Genomic DNA, 5,720 nt, shown 5'->3' on the forward strand with positions numbered 1-5,720 from the left:
AGAAAACTAGTAATTGTTACAATCCTTAGGTGTATATCCGGTGTAGAAAAAATCTTTGTTGAGCACCTACTATGTAGCCAGCACATTGTTATCCCATATAACTGTTTAAAAACCCAGTGAGTGGTCATTAGTATTCCCATTTTACCAATGTGGACACTTAGGCACTTTCTCAGAGATAGTGTTACACGTTTCTGGCTCTAAATTCTGTGCTCCTTGCCTTTTCACACCTCAGGCTTAAGGTTATAGCCACCTCCACTTGGGCACACAAACATCAGATTCTTATTTCCCTATAACAAGTGTCCTATTTCTCTGTCCCACAGATAACTGAAAAGACCTTAGTGTTCAAGAGCGGTCACTCTCCTCCCCATTTTAATGTGAAATCCTCAATTCTAGATTTAAACCTTCGATTTTGCAGACCTCGATTTAACGGACTTCGGATTTAATGAACAAAATTTCCGGTCCATATGTCATATGTGAAAATTAACACCCTGTTAACTTTAAAATGCTTTTAACCAAGACTTTCTTATAATTAACAGGTTATTTTGTTATTAATTCACTGTTATTTTTAACAAATGTTAGCAAATAGGCTATGTTGGAAAAAATACCGTAGTAATTTCATCGACATAAATAAATATTACATATCTACAACTATAATCTACATATTTAAATCCAAGAGCCACCACGCATAAACAATGTTGGGCAAGTGATTAGCAAGTGATCACACTCTATCACACTCGGTAATGGAATCTGTTGTCACGTGGCATGACTTTCTGCAGCAGTTTTAACGCGTGTGGGGGTGATGTTCCACTGCCCCAGGTGTGGGCATTTGTTTACTCAAGGTGATTGGTATGCATGTGTTTACCAGACCAATCAATCTAAATTAAAAACTACAGTAATACATATAGAAAAATTCTCTGGGAAATTAAACTTTTCATACATTCTTCATTTTAATTACACAAACATGTCTACATAAGTAAAAACAGGTAAACTAATTTGTCAATTTTTAACACATGCATTCGGAAAACCTACTTTATTATATAATGAACTTTTCGCTTAAACGGATGCCCCCTACCCAAATTAGCTGTTATATCGAGGTTTTCCTGGATTATCACTTCATTAGTCGCAAAAGTCTCTGCAAGAGTTTGCAACATTCTTTTATCTTTTGTCATATTTCTTGAATGTCCCGATGTTTACATAAGATGGTAAATTCCCGAATGTTGGTAAGCTTTTAATCTTTTTTTGTATGAGAATGAGTTCTAGTGTGAAAAAAATTCTAAAGCACATGTAAAATTTTTATAGGGAAAGAATCCTCTAAGTACAGTAGTAGATGTTGCACTCATTTTTGTAGTACTACACCTGGATTCTTTAGCCAATTACTTGTTATCTTTGTAATTACACTCACAGTGGTGCTCTCAGCTTCTATATATAAATTTGTGCAAACTAACCTGTAAAGAAAGCCAAGTCCTTCCACCCCCACAAAAGAAAGCCAAATCCCAAAGAAGCCTTGTCCAATTTCCTTTGGCTCTTCTTCTTTTTTATATATATTTTTTATCTTGGTCACAGATTTCTCCACCTGTACAATAGAAATGCCAGTGGACACTTTATGCAGAAGACCAAGTAGTAACAACTTAGTTATGTGCTCTGAATTGTGATAATTTGATAAGTAAATGCTTATAAAAGATTAAGATTAGAATCTTAATTTACTTTTTTTGTGTGATGTCCAGAAGAAAAGGGAAACATTAAGTAAAATGTTAGGCAGAGATGCTGAGGCATGGGGTTGTTAGTGTAGAAACTTCAGTTGAATTCTTAGTTTATTTAAGAAACTTGAGGAACACTGCAGGATGCAATCATTAGTTTTAGTCCCCACCCCATCTCCACATGTGCCTCCAGTTACTTGAAGATAATTGTGAAGTTCCTAGAAAATTCCCAAAACAAAGTAATTGAAATGTGCTTTAATATCTTTAATGTCTCATAGCACTTTATGAAAAGACTCAGGGGTTGATGTTACAAACTGGCAAGACCCAAGGTTAAATCCCCACCCCCATGCCATGGTCCACAATTAGAGACTTCAAGATTGAGGATGTCCAATGAGAAACCTTCCAATAAACTTAGGATGAAACGTTAGTGAAGGAGATTTAATTCTCACAATAAATGTTGATTGTCATTTTTCAAACAGGAAAAAAGGCTTTGAAATGTGAAATCACTTGTGATGGTGATAGAGGTAGAAGTGGAGGACCCAGAATGGCACCCAGGTTCTCTGGCCCCAAACATCATGCTCTTTCCAGTTCATCATCCTTCCCAGTAGAAGATGGCTTATTTTATTTACTAGAGGCCCAGTGCAGGAAATTTGTGCATGAGTGCAGTCCCATGGCCTGGCCAGCAATTGAAGCGGGAGCATCTGGCATGGAAGGGCAGGTCCCAGCTGACCTCTGGGCCCTGGGCAGCACCTGGGCCCCCGGGCTCCCGAGTGCCCCCCTGCACCTGAGTCATCAGGCTCCTGCCAGGCTCCCTCAGTGCCTGGGAGCCAGGCAGCTACCCTCCCCGCCCCCGCCCTTGCTGCTGCCTTGGCCTGGCACCACCTACTCACCTGCTCCACCATCCCGCTGCAGTCCTGCTCTCGTCGGGGCCCATCTGGGCTGGCAGCACCTCCACTGCCACCCACTGCCAGTGCCGCGTTGCCGAAGCCTGCCATGTTCTGCGCCACCCCTGGTAGTCAGCGCATGCCATAGTGAGCAGTCGAACTCCCAGTCGAGGGGACAATTTGCATATTAGGCTTTTATTATATAGGATAGCTCTAGAAGGCTGCAGAGGGGGGAAATAGAGAAGGTTGGATTGTTAAAACTTAATTGAACAAGTGTGGTGAATAGTGTAGGCTTGTGGAGCTATTCTAAGAATGAAAAGACAAAATGTAGCAAATAACAGTTAATTTTAAAGCACCTTCTTCAAGACTCCACCCATGTTGTCTGCCTGTTCTTTCTTTCTTTCTTTCTTTCTTTCTTTCTTTCTTTCTTTCTTTCTTTCTTTCTTTCTTTCTTTCTTTCTTCAATTTATAAGGCAGTTCACAGTACAAATGATTCAGGGATTAAGGCTGGATAAGATTCACTAATGCATTTTAAAATTAACTTGTTTACACACAACATTTGGGGAGCCTGTCCAGTGTGATATATGTGAAATGGAAATAAAGACAAGTGAACTGGTAGAAAGAACAAGAGAAAAGAAAGGAGAAAAATATAAGAGTATCTTTGTTAAGAAAATAATAAAGGGGTCATAAAGAGGGAAAGAGGAAAACTTTGTGACTAAAATTTAAAAAAAAAAAAGTACCAAAACTTCAGAAGTCTCTTGAATTTGGGTAAGAGAGGAAAATTTCTATACATGGTAAAATTAGGACTACACGGGAACAATTCAAGAGCCTCAGTAGCTGCATAAGAAAGGAAAACAGGGGTGTGTCCAATTTGGCTCATGTAAAGGGTGTTGAGACTATTGGGTAAAAAAGCAGAGAGGATTGGTGTGTTACTTTTTCTTCCCCTTCAAGCCATCTAACATGGTACGAAGGGGCTGATTTGATCGGGGACTGACAGGCCAGCATTTGTTTATGTTATAGCTTGTTAGGTTTTTCTCCAAAAACCTCAGAAAGAGAGAAGAGACAATGCTTCATTCAGGAGACTGTTCTTTTTCATGACATAGATCATGAGAAGTCATGGAGCAGAGGTTGGCTCCAATGCTAGGTTGCAAGTTAGCTCCTTGGTGGATCTGATTTTCCTTTTCCATTCTCATAGTGGAATGGATCATTAGAGATACTTACATCTTGTATATGCATGGGGTTTTGTTGTTTCATCCTCTTTTGAGGGGGGTGGGTATCAGAAATAATGATTCAAGCTTCTGAAGATCACAAGCATTAGGCATTATAAGTGCTTTACTAGATGTACTGGTATCATGAATATCATGTTTGTAATGTGTATGGTGCCTGGGACATAGAGATCAACAAAGTGTAGCATTACTTGTAGTATTATGCTGCTACTGTTGCTACTGATCAGAAACTCGCACATGTTGGATCAGAAGTAATGTTGGATTAGAAATCCGGAGAACTGTGATCTGATCTGGATTCTGCTATTAGTGTGACCTTTGGCAAACTCCTTCTTTTCTCTAGGCCTCAGTTTGTCTCTCTGTAAAATGGGGAAGGTAGAAGAGATGCACTCCAAAGTGTTGTCTTTATACTGATCTGGCACCAGTAAGCCATGCCTATAAGTAGCTTTCCCAGAAGGGAAGGATTTTGGACCCTGCCTCATTGAGTCAACTGGGTAATGAACAGCATGCATTTGTAAGACGTCCAACCTTGATGTAGGTTCAGGGTTGTTCTGCAGTGGCCCAGACTCGAGTTGGGAGGGGAAGGGGGCAGCAGGCACATGGCATTTACTAGCAAACTTTGAGCTTCCTTCTTCCTCTGACTTATTAAATTATCTGATGGTCAGTGTTCGAATAAAGAGTGCCTAACATAATTTTTTACTTAGTCTAACAGAACATGCAATTCCTGTACATTAAAAGTACTCTCCATGGATAGAGCATCGGCCTGTGGACTGAAGGGTCCCGGTTTGATTCCGGTCAAGAACTTGTACCTGGGTTGCAGGTTTGATCCCTGGCCCTGTTCAGCGCGCATGTAGGAGGCAACCAATCGATGTGTATCTCTCACATCAATGTTTCTCTCTGTGTGTTTCTCCCCTTCCCTTCCACTTTCTCTAAAAATCAGTGAAAAAATATCAAAACAAAACAAGGTAATAAGAGACTTTAAAAAGAAATGCAAAAACAAGATACAGAAGGGAAAATGAAAACTAGCCTGAGAGTGGTGCTACTTTGTGTTAGTTACTCTTATGGTCCAAGACACTAAAGACAATATCATGTTAATCTTCCCAAAAACTTTGTCTAGGTGCCTGGTGTATGAATGAGGAAATGGTACTCTATGGTTCAGCAGGCAAAGTGGAACTGAGATCGGCTAGCCTTTTTCTTTTCCACCATACCATGCTGCCCCCGGAACTTAATATGGTGCTACAGAAGAAAAGCAGAGTAGAAAGTGTTTCTCCTCCTGTGAACGTATCACCTGTGGTAAGGGTTTTTCCTAAACTAGTAAAATAAGATTTTGAAGTCGTTGCATATTTTATGCTTCTTCCTGGAGCAGTGGAGGAAGAGACTCACCGAGAGACAGTCGTTGCCTCTGCCACCTGCCAGTAGCTCTATGTCTGGCTAGTCCCCGCCCCCCTCACTGAGACATTGTTTTCTCTGTCTGGGAACTGTCACAACTGGAGTGATGAGTCAGTGACACAGCACACTCTTTCTTTTTCTGATTCAATGTAGAGTTGTAGTTTTAATACGGACCCTCCAGGCAGGCTGTGTGAAGGATGTTTACAGTAGATATGGGGTTTCATTTTATTGGAAGATACCTCATTTACTTGAAGGTCTTTGGGTTTCGGAGTTTCTTATAAATGGAGAAGGTGTTTTACCTGGTATTCAGAGAAAATGATCAAGTTTGTGTCTGGACTATATAAACTGAATTTGATCCTCTATTTTTGCCTATTTCATATATATAGGGTATCCCAAAAATGTATACACTACTAAAAGCTGATAGCTCAATTGATGTTCCTTTCTTTTCAGATTTAATCCATTGGAATTTATAATTATTCAAAGTGTATATACAATTTGGGGGATACCCTACATATATTTTATTTATA

This window comes from Myotis brandtii, unplaced genomic scaffold (assembly GCF_000412655.1).
Source record: "Myotis brandtii unplaced genomic scaffold, ASM41265v1 scaffold26, whole genome shotgun sequence".
NCBI lineage: Eukaryota > Metazoa > Chordata > Mammalia > Chiroptera > Vespertilionidae > Myotis > Myotis brandtii.